Genomic DNA, 18,954 nt, shown 5'->3' with positions numbered 1-18,954 from the left:
TTCGACTTTATCCTCTCTCATCGTTTTCCTCCATGCTTTATCTCCTGTGTCAGTGCCAGTGGGATTGCTGGCTGACTAAGTTTCCCCGAGGCCGGGGGAGCCTGTGGCCATTGTTCTGGAGGCTGATGAGGCCGGGGGAGCCTGTGACCATTGTTCTGGAGGCTGACGGCATTTGACAGGCCTCTTGCTGACGTTGACGGACAACACCACTGATTTTCCTGCGCTTCCTGTGCAGACTCATACAGAGCTCACTGTTTTCCACTCCTCACTTATCATGCCTATCACCGAGAGAGAGCCAACAAGAGAAAGAGAGAGAGAGAGAGAGAGAGAGAGAGAGAGAGAGAGAGAGAGAGAGAGAGAGAGAGAGAGAGAGAGAGGAGAGGGAGGGAAAAAGAGAGAGGGCTTCTTTCCAATGTTATTTGGCCAGATACACAGCCAGAAGCAGTAGTGGCAAGTATATGTGGGAGAGCAGTTTAGTGTGCAACGGTGTATGTATGTGTGTGTGTGAGTGTGTGTGTGTGTGTGTGTGTGTGTGTGTGTGTGTGTATGGGTGTATGCGAGTCATAGTGTGTGTGGGTATGTACATACATAAGTGGGGGCCAAAATTGCACTACTTTCATTGAGTCTCTCTCTCCCTGTTTGGGCATGACGAGACTCCAGAGAGATTGTTGTGGCGATAAGATAAGAATGTAGCAGCCAGTCGCTTGTTCAGATCGCTGGTGCAGAAAGAGAAAATGTTTATCTGATGGGATTTCACTTCTTTGGATTTTGAATGGAAAGTGGCTGAGGGAGAGAGAAAGATATTTACACATCTGTCTTCTCCTGGGTGGGGGCTTGTGGGGAGGGCCTTGGTAGATGACAACGACACACCTAAAAGTGACTTACTGACTATAAAGTTATGTTGAATTGGATTGCATTGAATAACCTGAGTGGGTAGGTTGTGTAGGTGTATCGGGGGCATGCCCGCTCATGCTATTCCAAAGGACACCTGAGAGTGTGTGTATGAAAAGTGTTAGGTATTTCTTCGATGCCCAGACCGGGCACCTAAAATGGTTAGACTATATTTTTTTCTAAGAGCAGAGGAGGGACGTGACAGGTTTCAGTAAAGGGAATGTGCTTCAGTATCTGCCAGTCAATGCCTTTTTCCTTTACTTGTTATGTAGTGAATGCTTTCTCTCTCCCTGCCTGTTCTCTGTCTCCACCCCCTTTTTCACTGATACTTAACCCTATTCTCCCTATATTCCCAAGCACTGCTTCACCCAGTGTGTAGAATAACTCCTCCTTGCAGGTGTATGAGAAATCTTTTGAGGCATTGTTGTAGCCCTCAGCAGAGTTGACATTGACAATAGAGCAGCATCTCTCTGCCTCTCTAGTTTAACCCTTTGTGTTTGTCTTTTCCTGATATTTAAATGGTAAATCTGGGATTGATACATCAATCAGATTGCCCCTTTAATTGTTATTTGATTTGTATGAATGTTGACCTCAGGTCTTCCTCCAATGTATTCCCACAGTGGTAGCAGCCATATCAGCCAGCTCCAGGGAACAGGGAACATGGCTAAGTGTGGGTGGGAGTGCCGCCCCGGAGAGAAGAGTGACAGGATCTGTTGGTGAGAGGAAAAGCTTTTAGGACATCTCTTGACTTAGTGAACTTCCTCATCTGGCATTCCTGTGATTATACCAGTGAGGAATGGCTTCACTGAAATTTGTTATTGTTTTGTGGATTGGTCTTCATCTGTTTAAATATGCATAAATATTGCTCTCTACATGATCTCAGAATTTTCATTTAAAACAAATAAAATAAAATAAAAATGCAGCAATGTGAAACGAGCACAATAAAACCATCACTATATGACCAGTCCTATGACCAAGACTTTTGAGAAACACTCCCTGCTGCATTGGGACCCTGAGAGAACAGGCTCTGCCACCCCTTTTACAGGCCCGCATCAGAACCCTGGATGTGAAGTGCAACCTGGGTACACCACCACACAGCTGGCAGAGATGAGGGTTCTGCTGGATCGTTCCACCCTACTTATTCTTTCCTTCCTCCCTTCTTCTTTCCTTCCTCCCTTCTTCCCTTCTTCTTCTCAACACCCTCACCCTCCTCCAGCAATCACAGAAGGCGCTGCAAAGATATTTGTCCTTTCCCAAGAAAAATTAAAGAATTTAGATAGTTGCTTTGTATCCCCATCCGGCTCAGGGGAGGAATGGCAAAAGTGTAGAAAGGAGAGAGATGGGGTCCAGACTAGACTGTGTATGATGCATAGAAGAGTGCCTGGTGAGATTAAATCTCCTGGTGAGATTAAATCCAGCACCTTCCAAAAAAAAAATAAACACAAACACACACTTTTAACACACACACACACACAAACACATACACCGAACACCCGTGACATGCAGTCAGGGCAGGCAGGGTAGGCAGTGCTTACCCTGAGATAATCTAATACAAAAAGCTGTTCTGAAAAGCCAAATAAATAAAACAAAAACACGTTTTATATATAATGTTTTTTCTCAATGATTATGCTCAAAATCTAAAACACCTGCTAAAATTGCATCAAAACCTTCCTTCCCATCCATTCAAATCCATTCAAATCGCTGACGCGGGAGGCCGGTCCCAACTCCAGTCACTGTTGATGGATAGGGTCAGCGTAGACCTCGCTGCTTTGCCCAGCTTCATCTGTTGCATTGAGCCAATTTCATATTTTGCACATACGTATTGCCAAAACATGTTGTGTGGGTAAGCCTGGGGTAAGCTCTGGGCCCCGTTTTCCAGTTGCAATGCATTACAATGATCATACCAGTTGCATAGTTATTTAGGGGCAACTTTTTAAGAGTGTTTCCCAAACAGAGAGAAAGTTCGCTAAGTGTGTTGTTAGACCATGTGTCAATACTGATAGGATCAAAACAAAAGCCACGCTGCTCTCGTATCAGCCTTCTCCATTCAAATCTTACCTTAACATTAGAATTATTCCACAATACTGACGACGGATCAGCTCCTAGAGAGGAGATATTACCACATATGGCTGCAAATATTGAGGTGGCTTATTATGCTTACCCAATAATAATGCACTAAAATCACAGATTGGGCACATCGTTGCACACATCTTGTCACACATAATCAAACATATTGAGTCCAAATATTTGCCATCAGACAGTAGCCTGATAGCAAAATAAAACTCAATATGATTGAAATTTGATTGAAATATATAGGCACATGTGGCCTATTTATCATTTAATGCAGTCATCTCGGTTTTCATTTGAAGTATCATTTTATCTTTCACTTGTTTGTAACAATTGCAAATACTTTGGCAACTTAGTATTTGTAGTCAACATAATTTTGAAGTTATCGGTGGTCACAGTCAGACAAATACCTAGCCTAAACATCTTGATTCTATGTTTAGCAGAGGTCTTCTGTGAATAAAGTGACTCGGAAGGGCAAAAAACATGTAACGATGCGCTTTGGCTGCTCTACAAGTGGTCTGGATCACACGTTGATGTGCAAAGGATTTTAAGAGCAACATTATTAATGAAGGCTATGGGAAGCAGATCGTCTACTAAAGATACATCGTAAGATGGTTCTAACAATGATCTTAATGCTACAAAGGCTCTGGGAAACGAGGCCCTGCACATTTGGGCATGTCTACATAATTTGGTGCATGCATCCCTTGAACTGAATGAAGCTAGCTAGCTAGCAAAAATCAACTGACAAATCGACAGCTTTTTGGACGTCTCGACTTAGTGAACTTCATCTGGCATTCCTGTGATTATACCAGTGAGGAATGGGAAAGGAGGCCCTGCGCATTTGGGCATGTCTACATAATTTGACACTCGCATCCCTTGAACTGAACGAAGTTAGCTACAGTTGAAGTCGGATGTTTACATACACCTTAGCCAAATACATTTAAACTCAGTTTATCACAATTCCTGACATTTAATCCTAGTAAAAATCCCCTGATTTAGGTCAGTTAGGATCACCACTTTATTTTAAGAATGTGAAATGTCAGAATAATAGTAGAGAGAATTATTTATTTAAGCTTTTATTTCTTTCATCACATTCCCAGTGGGTCAGAAGTTTACATACACTCAATTAGTATTTGGTAGCATTGCCTTTAAATTGTTTAACTTCTGACCCACTGGGAATGTGTTGGGTGAATTTTGGCCCATTCCTCCAGACAGAGCTGGTGTAACTGAGTCAGGTTTGTAGGCCTCCTTGCTCACACATGCTTTTTCAGTTCTGCCCACACATTTTCTATAGGATTGAGGTCAGGGCTTTGTGATGGCCACTCCAATACCTTGACGTTGTTGTCCTTAAGCCATTTTGCCACAACTTTGGAAGTATGCTTGGGGTCATTGTCCATTTGGAAGACCCATTTGCGACCAAGCTTTAACTTCCTGACTGATGTCTTGAGATGTTGCTTCAATATATCCACATAATTTTCCTTCCTCATGATGCCATCTATTTTGTGAAGTGCACCAGTCCCTCCTGCAGCAAAGCACCCCCACAGCATGATGCTGCCACCCCCGTGCTTCACGGTTGGGATTGTGTTCTTTGGCTTGCAAGCCACCCCCTTTTTTCTCCAAACATAACAATGGTCATTATGGCCAAACAGTTCTATTTTTGTTTCATCAGACCAGAGGACATTTCTCCAAAAAGTACGATCTTTGTCCCCATGTGCAGTTGCAAACCGTAGTCTGGCTTTTTTATCGCGGTTTTGGAGCAGTGGCTTATTCCTTGCTGAGCGGCCTTTCAGGTTATGTCGATACAGTACTTGTTTTACTGTGGATATAGATTATTTTGTACCTGTTTCCTCCAGTGTCTTCACAAGGGTGGCAGGTAGCTTAGTGGTTAAGAGCGTAGTGCCAGTAACCGAAAGGTCGCTGGTTCTAATCCCCGAGCCGACTAGGTGAACAATCTGTTGATGTGCCCTTGAGCAAGGCACTTAACCCTAATTGCTCTGGATAAGAGCATCTGCAAAAATGTAAGGTCCTTTGCTGTTGTTCTGGGATTGATTTGCACTTTTCGCACCAAAGTACGTTCATCTCTAGGAGACAGAACACGTCTCCTTCCTGAGCGGTATGATGGCTGCGTGGTCCCATGGTGTTTATATTTTTTGTACAGATGAACGTGTTACCTTCAGGCATTTGAAAATTGCTCCCAAGGATGAACCAGACTTGTGGAGGTCTACAATTTTTTTTTCTGAGGTCTTGGCTGATTTCTTCTGATTTTCCCATGATGTCAAGCAAAGAGGCACTGAGTTTGAAGGTAGGCCTTGAAATACATCCACAGGTACACCTCCAATTGACTCAAATGATGTCAATTAGCCTATCAGAACCTTCTAAAGCCATTACATAATTTTCTGGAATTTTCCAAGCTGTTTAAAAGGCACAGTCAACTTAGTGTATGTAAACTTCTGACCCACTGGAATTGTGATACAGTGAATTATAAGTGAAATAATCTGTTTGTAAACAATTGTTGGAAAAATTACTTGTGTCGTGCACAAAGTCGATGTCCTAACCGACTTGCTAAAACTATAGTTTGTTAACAAGACATTTGTGGAGTGGTTGAAAAACAAGTTTTAATGACTCCAACCTAAGTGTATGTAAACTTCCGACTTCAACTGTAGCTAGCAAAAACCACTTGACAAATGGACACTATACCGCACCTTAAGAATTTTCCAAGTTGGATTTCCAAGGAAAACTTGATATAATTCAGAGATGGAGACCAACACCTGCACTTCCTGACCTTCTTCAGGGGAAGGGACAGAAAATCTTCAGATCAAATTAACCATACTCGGCCTGACAGACAAGGCAACCCGGAGCAGACAGCCGATCAGATGAGAGTGGTTTTGGACAATATCAGTGTTCAAATGAACGCCAAGTTTGATCATGTTTTCATTCTTGGCCCTACAACACTGTCACCAAGAGGTTGACCCTGAAGGACAGACGAATGGACTTCATTGACAAGTAAAGGTAGGCCTAAATGCGGGTTAAGCTACTGTTGAATGAACATGAGAATAGACAACATCCCATTACGTTTATCAAGCTAGAGTTTCGTTTTGATGACACTTCTTTTACATTTTGAACTGCATTTTTCAGTCATTTTGATTGTTGATATGGACATTTCATTAGAACCTTATTTATTATACTGTATATGTGTGTATAATAATATTTCACATAATAATATTTTGTGTGTGTGTGTGTTTGCTTGTTTGTTTGTTTGTTTGTTTGTTTGTTTGTTTGTACACGTCGCACACAGTGCATTGGAAGAACTGTAAATCCATTGTGAAAGGCCATGGAGTTTGCGTTGCAAACTATTCGGATTAAATGTGTCCATATATTGGTCTTTTAGTAACACCTATTGGTTGTAACTGCGGATGCTGAGTTGAGCAGTGAGTCATTTTGTTGGATGATATGAAATGTGCCACAAACGGAGGCTATCGCTTGTGTATCTTGACTACATTGTTATTTAAATTTGGTGAAAATTGTTTTTCAATTTCAGTTATGAGTCTATGTCACTCTGGTTGTTGGAGCTATCTGATGTATCAAGGTTTATTTGTGAGTAAATCTAGTTTTGATAATAGCTAGTGCCTACCCAGCCACCGTCCTCACCGCACGTCACTGCCAAACACACACACACACACACACACACATTCACACTCACTGACTCACACAAACACACACACACACACACACATTCACACTCACTGACTCACACACACACACACACACACACTCATATTCACACTCACTGACTCACACAGGCGCACAATCACACTCTCGCTCACAACCTTCCAGGAAGTTTCACGGTATGTGTAGCCATGTTTATTTTCCTTAGCAGGGGCAGCATTTCCTGTATGCAAACATCAGGACTGCCTGGCTTGAGTCCATCTCATTTGCTTTGCAAAATACCACAGAACCACAGCCAGAAGTAAGGTTTGTGACGTTTAAAGTGGACTGACATAATTGACAATTATTGACACCTGTCACCCAGATTTCAGAATAATTCAATAAATGTCCCCTCTTACGGAGGCCAGTTGTTGAGAAGCAAAAGTCTGCGTGTACAGAGGTTGGTCATTGGTCATATTTACCAAGCTCAAATCAAGTTTGTGATCTCTGCATTGTTGTTTGAAATAATGTCTGCCCCACGACATCCAATCAGACATGTTCCCTGGGTTTTCTGGAAACCCCGGAGCAGAGCAGAGCAGCAGACGGCCCTCATCACACAGTGGGTGCTGTGCCAGGTGGTTCAGTGCAGAGCTGTTTACTTCTCTCTGTGTGTGTGTGTGTGTGTGTGTGTGTGTGTGTGTGTGTGTGTGTGTGTGTGTGTGTGTGTGTGTGTGTGTGTGTGTGTGTGTGTGTGTGTGTGTGTGTGTGTGTGTGTGTGTGTGTGTGCGTTTGTGCCTTCGTGCGTGGTCCTGCAGTCCAAGCCGAAGGAACCCTTTTATGTTTCCCCATAAGGCACGCTCTATGCTCCATCCCCGTTATGAGCATGAAGTAAACAAAACATTAGGTCATCATTAATCACTGGCAAATGACGTGTCTGGGTCTGCGGGAGATTAGAAAGCCAGAGAACCAGAGACTATTCATTATGTCAAACTCCAGCAGACACTCCAGAAGTCTGTAAGTGTGTGTGTGTGTTTGCCAGGCCGAGTCCTTGTCCCCCCCACCCCCCCACCTCCCCCAACCCCCATTCCCAATGTGTAAGATCATTATGAAGATTGCAGGTCAATTAAGATAAGGGCAAATTACTTTCTCTGTCTCTGCTTTGAAGTCCAGGGGACTTTTCCCTCTTTTCAGCATGGCAGCTGAAAACAGACGGTGAAAAAGGAAAAAAATGTTCAGTGTATAACGCTTTGATCTTGGAACTTATTACAGGGAGTGTAATGGAGGCTTTGTATGATTGAATAATATGTGCATTTCAATATGATTATTTTTCTTGTCAAATTTTTTGCCAATGGTCATAGCTTGGTTTACTTAACTGTATGCTGTAACTCATTGGCTGCATTGCTTCCCGGGTTCCATTCCATGCCAGTAGTCTACCCAGAGAGGGTGGGAGGTGGAGTCTTTCACTTGGTTTGATCTCTCTTCTTGTCGGTCAACGGTGGCCCCAGTGTTAAAATGTGACTTCTGGTTCCTCGCGTGTAAATGCTGAATCAGTGTAATTGAATCTGTTTCCCGCTGAGTGCGGACTATAGCACGAGGTCCAGAGGGGTCAGTGTGTGTTTGTGCTTGTGTGTGTGCGTGGTTCGGGTTCAGTCTGCACATTAAACAAACGCATGATGATGTGTGTGAATGATGTGGTGTAAGAGTCAATGTCTTTGTGTTGCTATCCAGGCAGATATCTAAAGTTTCTTCTTTTGAAAACTTTGTTGAGTATGATTTACTGGAACCACCTTATTCGTGTAGCCTACAGCACTGTCAAAGCTGTATTTCATACAGTACATTTTACACTCTGAAATGCACTTCATTGTTTTAGATGCAGGCCATTATTGTAATTATAATTTTGTGGCGGCAGTTAGCCTAGCTGTTAAGAGCGTTGTGCCAGTAACCGAAAGGTTGCCTGTATGAATCCCTGAGCTGACTTTGTGTAAAATCTGTTGATATTTCCTTGAGCAAGGCACTTAACCCTAATTTATCCTCTAAATTGCTCTGGATAAGACTGTCTATGTAAATGTGCTTGCATCTGTTCTATCCACTCTGTGAGTTGTTCATTGTTGGTCCTTTTTGTCCTTAAGTTCACATATGTGCATGACTTGTCAGTGTAAACACAATGGTGAAAACATTAAAGCGGTCATGGACTGGGTATGTTTATATGAACAGAGAGCCTGGAGATGGAGCAGAGATATGAACCACTGATCTGGGGCTATCTAGGAGAGGAATCACTGATGCTGGCCATCACAAACAAACAACATATGTCTTCCCAGCACACATACAGCTGAAAGAGAGAGAGTGAGAGAGAGAGAGAGAGAGAGAGAGAGAGAGAGAGAGAGAGAGAGAACTTCACACCTGCATACCTCCTGGACGTGACATGAGTTACGCCTCGATCACAACGACAGCGTTATTGCGTTTTGGTACACCTGAAGTACATTAATTTCCAATGGAACGCTGTGTTTGCCTTGCAGCTTTGCGTTGAAGAGGCAGTTTCAGGGAAGGCTTTCCACAAGATGGTAGGGAAGGCTTTCCACTAGATGTTGGAACATTGCTGCGGGGACTTGCTTCCATTCAGCCACAAGACCATTAGTGAGGTCGGGCACTGATGTTGGGCGATTAGGCCTGGCTCGCAGTTGGCGTTCCAGTTCATCCCAAAGGTGTTCGATGGGGTTGAGGTCAGGGCTCTGTGCAGGCCAGTCAAGTTCTTCCACACCGATCTCGACAAACCATTTCTGTATGGACCTCGCTTTGTGCACTGGGGCATTGTCATGCTGAAACAGGAAAGGGCCTTCCCCAAACTGTTGCCACAAAGTTGGAAGGACAGAATCATCTAGAATGTCATTGTATGCTGTAGCGTTAAGATTTCCCTTCAATGGAGCTAAGGCCTAGCCTGAACTATGAAAACAGCGCCAGACCATTATTCCTCCTCCACCAAACTTTACAGTTGGCACTATGCATTGGGGCAGGTGTCCACATACTTTTGTATATATAGTGTATGTAGGTGTGCTCTTACCTCCGACTATACATGTCGCATCTGGCACACAGACAGCTAATTTATAACTCTGCTGTTTTAAGTTGAACTCTCTTTGTCAAGGCCAGTGCTGGGGAGGAGAAGTTGAAAGAGCTTACCTCCTAATCGTAACAATTTGACGTTAAATCAAATAGTGAGGAGGACTCGACTGCACATTATCAATTACCTGTGAGAGTGAGTACGACGCCAGTCCACCCCTCCCTCATCTCTTTCTCCTTCTCTATCTGTCCCTACCAGCTCTCACTGTCTCACTTCAGAATTAGACATTAATCCATGTTTCTCAAATGTCCAATTTCGAAGTTGTTCCAAACGTCACATTTCAAAGTGTTTAAGGTTAAGTTGAGGTATTAACTCTGAATTTTTAAGGTTAGGGTTAAGTTAAGGCATTAACTCCAAATTCTTAAGGTTAGCCATTAACTTTGAATGGTTAAGGTAAGGGTTAAGGTTTGGGATAGGCTTAAAACAAAAATATCAAAATCAACTTTCTATTGCTGGATTTGAACTTGCAACTTTTGGAATCAGAGGAAGGTGCTTATGCCAATCCACCATCCCCTTCTCACAGTTTCACCTAGTGGCTGGTTTCCATGTCATCTCCCGACTTCCTCAGACATGACTGGACATCGAATACTGACTTGTACGAGTGACCTGGCTGATCTGTCCATCACTTAAACATACACACACATACAAACATATACGCATTCTTTCATCCTCCATCTTTCTCACCTTCTTTCTGTTTTTTTCAGTTCCTGTCAGAAGCTCTCTCCAGTCAAGCGGTCAAGCGAGATAAGGAGGACTTAGAGAAAATTAGTTGACTTGAGTGTAAACAACAAGGTGTTGAAACGCCCAATAAGGAAGGCGCTCTGCTTTCTATTGAACAGAGAGGTCAAAGGGCAGATTGTCCAGTCGTAGTGACTGACCACTGCCATTTAGAATACTTCTTGCATTATTAAAATGAATAGTATATAGAATTGGGACCATTCAATGTTGGTTGTAACCCTATTCTAATATTTTTTGAAGTATGAATTCCAGACATATTAAAAAGTGAAGTATGGTTTAGGCCTAAGCATCGCGAAATGGTTCTATTTTTACGCATTTCTTAAATTTCTCATTTTCTTCTGCAATTTCTTTCAATGGCATATGATTACTACATTTTCATACATGCAGATTACATTGATAAAACAGGATATGTGGCTAGTTGAGGTTAGCGCTATGGACTAAATAGGATACATGTGTGCTGTTCCATCTGGTCATAACTCCTGTTGAGTTATTTCAAACATGCATCTGCTTCAGTGTTCTTACTGAGTGCAATATTCTAATAGTTGTGGGTTTAGTGTCACGAGTTGCTAAGCCAGAACCCAGAAGCAGACCAGGACAAGGTAAGTTGAAACGAAGGTGAGTGTTTATTTACAAGTTCAAGAGTGATGCTGAATAATCCAGGGAACAGAGCGGGCGGCGTTGATTAGTTGTTGGGGGTGCAGTGGTTGATCCCATCCTGGGTCGGCAGCCGCCGACCACCAGGCAGAGGTTGGATGAAGGTTCCGGACGGGTGACTGCAGATGGAACAAAACGGGGGTAAGTAAGCAACAAACCAACAAGGTGCAAAAACAACAAAACTAACGCTAGGCTCTAAGACTGATACTCTGGTAAACCTACTGTTCATGGCTAACGATCCGGCAGGGGAATGGATGTTAGGCCAGAGCCTAAGAAGGGTGATGATCAGGACCAGGTGTGCAGATTGCTGATGGGATGCAGGTGCGGAAATCAAGAGAGCTCCCGGAGCGTTCCAGAACCCTCGGGAAACTGGAGATCACGAACATAACAACTAGTCCACAGACAGGACCCGACTCAGACTGCCGGGATCGTTACAGTACCCCCCCTCCGACGAACGCCACCGGGCGGACTCCCCGGAGCGCCAGGATGGAGGCGGTAGAAGTCACTGATGAGGTCAGCATCTAGGACCTGTCGCCGCGGAATCCAACTCCTCTCTTCAGGACCATACCCCTCCCAGTCCACGAGATACTGGAAACCCCGGCCCCGCCGTCTGGAATCCATGATGCGACGCACCGTGTAGGCAGGACCACCTCCGATCATCCGAGGAGGAGGAGGAGGAGGCGGAGGAGGCAACAGAGGACTGAGGGAAACAGGCTTGAGGCAGGAGACATGAAAGGTGGGATGGACTCTGAGCGTCCTCGGGAGTTTGAGTCGAACTGCCACCGGATTGATCACCTTCTCCACCACAAACGGACCAATGAACTTCGGTAACAACTTCCTAGACTCAGTCCGTAAAGGAAGATCCCGTGTGGCCAACCAGACCCTATCTCCGATGGTGTAGGTGGGAGCGGGGATCCGGCGACGATTCGCCTGGAGCTGATACCGGTCCGAAACTCTAAGGAGTGCTTTTCTGGCCCGATGCCAGGTCCGGTGGCAACGGCGAATATGGACCTGAACAGAAGGCACTGAGAGCTCCTTCTCCTGAGAAGGGAACAAGGGAGGTTGGTAGCCATACAGGCACTGGAAGGGAGACATCCCAGTGGCAGATGTAGGGAGAGTATTGTGGGCATACTCAACCCAAGGCAACTGAGAGACCCAGGAGGTGGGGTTGGAAGAGGCCAGACAGCGTAGCGTGGATTCCATCTTCTGGTTGGCTCTCTCCGCCTGACCATTAGATTGGGGGGTGAAAACCAGATGTGAGACTGACTGTAGCTCCAATGGCCAAACAGAAGGACTTCCAGACAGCAGAGGTAAACTGAGGGCCACGGTCGGAAACGATATCACTGGGCAACCCGTGGACCCTGAAAACCTCCCTAACCAGGATCTCGGACGTCTCCGAGGCAGAGGGAAGCTTGGCAATAGGCACAAAGTGGGCGAACTTGCTGAATCTGTCCACGATAGTCAGAACGACCGTGTTCCCCTCAGAAGCGGGCAACCCAGTGACAAAGTCCAGGGCCAGATGCGACCATGGTCGCCGGGGAATAGGAAGGGGGTGAAGTAGTCCAGAGCTGGGCCGATTGGTACTCTTATTCTGCGCACACACTGGACAGGCAGCAACATAACCCCGAGTATCCTCGGCCATGGCAGGCCACCAAAACGTCTGCGAAGAAACGCCATTGTCCGAGCCACGCCAGGGTGACAAGCCATCTTGCTGGCGTGGGACCATTTGAGGACAGCAGGACGAACCGACTCAGGCACAAACAACCGACCGGGTGGACCGTTACCGGGACCGGGCTGAGTCCGAAGGGCCGCCAGCACCTCCTCCTCAATCTTCCACATAACTGCTCCCACGACGCAGTTCCGGGGGAGAATTGTCTCGGTCTTGGACCCACTCTCCTCCGTCTTGGAGAACATCCGGGACAAGGCGTCCGCCTTGCCGTTCTTAGATCCAGGTCGGAACGTCAGGGAAAACTTGAATCGTCCGAAAAACAACGCCCACCTGGCCTGGCCGGGAGTTGAGGCGTTTAGCCGATTGCACGTAGCAAGATTCTTGTGGTCAGTCCAGACAATAAACGGTTGCTCCGCCCCCCTCCAACCAGTGGCGCCACTCCTCCAAGGCAAGTTTCACCGCGAGAAGCTCCCGGTTACCCACATCGTAATTCCTCTCCGCAGGCGAAAGGCGACGAGAGTAGTAGGCGCAGGGATGGAGTTTACTGTCCGTGGAGCATCGCTGCGACAGGATGGCGCCAACTCCCACATCAGACGCGTCCACTTCAACGACGAACTGGACGGGCCGTGTCCGGTTGAGAGAGAATCGGTGCGTTGGTGAATCGCCTCTTCAAATCCAGAAACGCTCGATCCGCCTCCGGATTCCACTTGAAGGTCCTGATACTGGAAGTCAAGGCAGTTAACGGAGCGGCCACACGGCTGTAATCCCGGATGAATCTGCGGTAGAAATTTGAAACCCCAAAAATCTCTGGAGCTGCAATCTCGTGACCGGGCTGGGCCCATTCCAGAACCGCTCTAACCTTCTCCTGGTCCATCCTAATCTCTCCCCTGGAGATGATGTACCCGAGAAAGGATGTCGTGTGGGCGTGAAACTCGCACTTCTCGGCCTTCACGAACAGGCGATTCTCCAACAATCGCTGCAGAACCTGCCGGACATGCTGGACGTGGTCGGAAGGTTCCTTCGAGAAGATCAGAATGTCATCCAGGTAAACAAACACAAAGAGACCGATCATATCTCTCAGGACGTCGTTCACCATACTCTGGAATACCGCTGGAGCATTGGTCAGTCCAAACGGCATCACCTGATACTCGAAGTGACCCATCGGTGTATTGAAACCCGTCAACCACTCGTCCCCCTCTCTGATCCGGACCATGTGATACGCATTGCGTAGGTCTAGCTTGGTGAACACCGTAGCACCCTGTAAGGAGTCGAAGGCAGAACTCATCAAGGGCAGGGGATACTTGTTCTTGACCGTGATGTCATTCAACCCCCGATAATCAATACACGGTCGAAGAGAGCCATCCTTCTTACCCACAAAGAAGAATCCTGCCCCCAGGGGTGATGACGAGGGGCCGAACGAGACCAGCAGCTAGGGACTCCTTGATGTAGGTCTCCAAAGCCTCACGTTCAGGTCGGGAGATACTGTATAACCTTCCCTTGGGGTAGACAGCTCCAGGGAACAGGTTGATGGCACAATCATATGGTCGGGGGGGGAGGGAGTGACAGAGCCTTCTGCTTACTGAAAACTTCCCCAAATCGTGATATGTCTCGGGAACCAGGGACAAATCTGGGGGTTTAGCCTCAATCACCTGACTGGGAACCGAATGGGGGCAGGCAGTCTTGAGACAGTTAGCATGACAATCAAGGCTCCAACTCGTTACCTTGCCCGTCACCCAATCGAACGTGGGATTGTGTTCCTTCAGCCAGGGGTATCCAAGGACCAGAGGAACCTGGGGAGACGGCAGAATGAAGAATGAAATCATCTCAGAATGATTCCCCGACAACCGCATCTTAACCGGTTCAGTCCTCATCGTGATACGTGCCAGACTACTGCCGTCCAGAGTGGTAGCTTCAATGGCTTCCGGCAATTGCTCCTTGGAAAGCCCCAGCTGTTCCACCAACTCGGCATCTAGAAAGCTTCCATCGGCACCTGAATCGATAAAAGCGTTAATCGCTAAGCTCTGATTCCTGTTCATAAGGGTAGCCGGGAAACGGGGTCTGACAGAGGTATTGAGAGGTCGAAACTGGCTCGCTAAAAGTCCTCCCAACTTTAGCGAGCCGCGCAGTTTGGCGACCCGACTGGAACCTGAGAAGCTGATCGGTTGGACGGAGCCCATTGCTTCTCCCTCCTTCGCTCTCGGACTCGATTATCCACCCGAATAGACAAGGCTACCAAGCTGTCCAGGTCACTAGACTCCGGATAGGAGATCAACTCATCCTTGAGCTGCTCCGACAGACCCTGGTAAAAGGCCGCTTGCAGAGCCTCCTCATTCCACCCACTCTCCACAGCCAACGTCTTGAACTCGATCACGAAGTCGGCCACGCTGCGAGTTCCTTGGCGGCGAAAACAGGCGCCTAGCTGCGTCCCTCCCTCGGACGGAATGGTCGAAGAGCTTCCTCATCTCGGCCGTGAACCCCTGGTATGAAGCCATGCAGGGATCCTGTCGTTCCCAAACGGCTGAAGCCCACTCCAGCGCTCGACCACGCAGCAACTCAATCACAAAGGCTATCCTAGCCTTGTCTGTGGCATAAGAGTAGGGCTGTAGATCGAACACTAATCCACACTGCATAAGGAAGGAACGGCATCTTCCCAGCTCCCCCTCATATTTATCCGGTGTCGGAACCTTGGGCTCACGGAAGGACACAGCTTCAGAAGCGGCAGGCGAGATGGGTGAAACCGGTAGTGGATCTTCCACCGGACACTTGCGTTGGTTCTGGACCTCCGTCAGACCGGTAGAAAGGTTCCGAACTGACAACGCGATCTCCTGTAGTACCGTGCTATGATGGCCCAACATCTTCTCCTGCTGGGTAATGGCATGGCGAACAGAGTCCAGGTCCGCTGGGTTCATTACTGGCCGGATCGTTCTGTCACGAGTTGCTAAGCCAGAACCCAGAAGCAGACCAGGACAAGGTAAGTTGAAACGAAGGTGAGTGTTTATTTACAAGTTCAAGAGTGATGCTGAATAATCCAGGGAACAGAGCGGGCGGCGTTGATTAGTTGTTGGGGAGTGCAGTGGTTGATCCCATCCTGGGTCGGCAGCCGCCGACCACCAGGCAGAGGTTGGATGAAGGTTCCGGACGGGTGACTGCAGATGGAACAAAACGGGGGTAAGTAAGCAACAAACCAACAAGGTGCAAAAACAACAAAACTAACGCTAGGCTCTAAGACTGATACTCTGGTAAACCTACTGTTCATGGCTAACGATCCGGCAGGGAATGGATGTTAGGCCAGAGCCTAAGAAGGGTGATGATCAGGACCAGGTGTGCAGATTGCTGATGGGATGCAGGTGCGGAAATCAAGAGAGCTCCCCGGAGCGTTCCAGAACCCTCGGGAAACTGGAGATCACGAACATAACAACTAGTCCACAGACAGGACCCGACTCAGACTGCCGGGATCGTTACATTTAGTGAATGTTATTATTTTCACCGGCTTGGGTTTCTATGTCAGTGTTTCACCTCGCACCCCCCGGCATAGTAATCCTCCATGACATTGCGGTGTGTGTATGTACAGTGGGGGAAAAAAGTATTTAGTCAGCCACCAATTGTGCAGGTTCTCCCACTTAAAAAGATGAGAGAGGCCTGTAATTTTCATCATAGGTACACGTCAACTATGACAGACAAATTGAGGGAAAAAATGCAGAAAATCACATTGTAGGATTTTTAATGAATTCATTTGCAAATTATGGTGGAAAATAAGTATTTGGTCACCTACAAACAAGCAAGATTTCTGGCTCTCACAGACCTGTAACTTCTTCTTTACTAGGCTCCTCTGTCCTCCACTCGTTACCTGTATTAATGGCACCTGTTTGAACTTGTTATCAGTATAAAAGACACCTGTCCACAACCTCAAACAGTCACACTCCAAACTCCACTATGGCCAAGACCAAAGAGCTGTCAAAGGACACCAGAAACTAAATTGTAGACCTGCACCAGGCTGGGAAGACTGAATCTGCAATAGGTAAGCAGCTTGGTTTGAAGAAATCAACTGTGGGAGCAATTATTAGGAAATGGAAGACATACAAGACCACTGATAATCTCCCTCGATCTGGGGCTCCACGCAAGATCTCACCCCGTGGGGTCAAAATGATCACAAGAACGGTGAGCAAAAATCCCAGAACCACACGGGGGGACCTAGTGAATGACCTGCAGAGAGCTGGGACCAAAGTAACAAAGCCTACCATCGGTAACACACTACGCCGCCAGGGACTCAAATCCTGCAGTGCCAGACGTGTCCCCCTGATTAAGCCAGTACATGTCCAGACCCGTCTGAAGTTTGCTACAGTGCATTTGGATGATCCAGAAGAGGATTGGGAGAATGTCATATGGTCAGATGAAACCAAAATAGAACTTTTTGGTAAAAACTCAACTCGTCGTGTTTGGAGGACAAAGAATGCTGAGTTGCATCCAAAGAACGCCATACCTACTGTGAAGCATGGGGGTGGAAACATCATGCTTTGGGGCTGTTTTTCTGCAAAGGGACCAGGACGACTGATCCGTGTAAAGGAAAGAATGAATGGGGCCATGTATCGTGAGATTTTGAGTGAAAACCTCCTTCCATCAGCAAGGGCATTGAAGATGAAACGTGGCTGGGTCTTTCAGCATGACAATGATCCCAAACACACCGCCCGGGCAACGAAGGAGTGGCTTCGTAAGAAGCATTTCAAGGTCCTGGAGTGGCCTAGCCAGTCTCCAGATCTCAACCCCCTAGAAAATCTTTGGAGGGAGTTGAAAGTCTGTGTTGCCCAGCGACAGCCCCAAAACATCACTGCTCTAGAGGAGATCTGCATGGAGGAATGGGCCAAAATACCAGCAACAGTGTGTGAAAACCTTGTGAAGACTTACAGAAAACGTTTGACCTGTGTCATTGCCAACAAAGGGTAGATAACAAAGTATTGAGAAACTTTTGTTATTGACCAAATACTTATTTTCCACCATAATTTGCAAATAAATTCATTAAAAATCCTACAATGTGATTTTCTGGGAAGAAAATGCTAATTTTGTCTGTCATAGTTGACGTGTACCTATGATGAAAATTACAGGCCTCTCTCATCTTTTTAAGTGGGAGAACTTGCACAATTGGTGGCTGACTAAATACTTTTTTCCCCCACTGTATGTGTGTGTGTGTGTGCGCAAGTGTGTGTGTGGTTGTGTTTGCGAGCATGCATGTTTGTGTGTGTGTTCCAGTGTCTAAGTGCCCATAAAGTACAGTGCTTCAGGAGGTAAATCGCTGCTTCATGGACTGATCATAATCTAAGTGGAAACATGGAGCATGCTTGAGCGCAAGGCTGTCACTCCAACAAAGCTCTCTCCTTTTCTCTCTCTGGCACACACACACACACACACACTAAAGGGGAAAAAACACACACACACACTAAAGGGGACACACACAGTCACACTAAAGGGGACACCACACACACACAATAATGAACACACAAACTAATGGACACGCACACACACTAAAGGGGACACACACACACACTAAAGGGGACACACACACACTAAAGGGGACACACACACACTAAAGGGGACACACACTAATGGACACACGCACACAAACACACACACACTAATGGTCACAGACTACAATGGTTGTCAGGATCACTTGGAGGGAGGGAGGGAACCCTGGCTTCTGTCTGCAGTCCAGTGGTTATCTATTTGGTGACATCATCTGGATCCACTCTCCTGCTGCTCTGCTTTCCCCAGTTCAGTTCCATTACCCATCAGCCATCACACAGTCATATAGCTTCCTCTGAATGGCTATCATCACCACCTCTGAAATAATTCACACTTTGTCTTCAGCAGTAGAGGTGAGGGAAACGTATGTTTTCATATAATTGTAAGAAATTAATCCACAAAAAATGTATCCTGGCTTCATGGTTATTTGTAGAATAAACGATTTGCTCACTGTTGTGGACATATGCAACAACAAATGATGATTACTTGACCAATTTCTGAACCTTGAGATGCATGTGATATTGGCAGCCATACCTCTTTGTAGCTAGTGGGAAACCGGCAAGAGAGGAAAGAGAAGGGGAGAGAGAGTGGTGACTGGAGAGAGAGAGACGCAGAGGAAGAGGCCTGTTCAGGTTGCAGACGGCTTACAGACTGTTTTGGT

The 18,954-nt window shown here is 46.4% G+C and overlaps 1 long non-coding RNA gene across 1 annotated transcript; it reads right to left on the bottom strand.

Moving 5' to 3' along the window:
- Window positions 1-376: 376 nt before the first annotated feature.
- On the bottom strand, window positions 377-8,122 carry LOC121535325. Its single transcript, XR_005994733.2, has 3 exons — window positions 7,977-8,122; window positions 7,747-7,802; window positions 377-1,601 (listed from the first exon to the last, which is right to left on the bottom strand). It is a non-coding gene; the product is annotated as an uncharacterized LOC121535325 (long non-coding RNA).
- Window positions 8,123-18,954: the final 10,832 nt, after the last annotated feature.

This window comes from Coregonus clupeaformis, chromosome 21 (assembly GCF_020615455.1).
Source record: "Coregonus clupeaformis isolate EN_2021a chromosome 21, ASM2061545v1, whole genome shotgun sequence".
NCBI classification, from domain to species: Eukaryota; Metazoa; Chordata; class Actinopteri; order Salmoniformes; family Salmonidae; genus Coregonus; species Coregonus clupeaformis.
The sequence above is the reverse complement of the archived record's forward strand: the minus strand, read 5'-3'. Positions and strand labels throughout refer to the sequence as shown.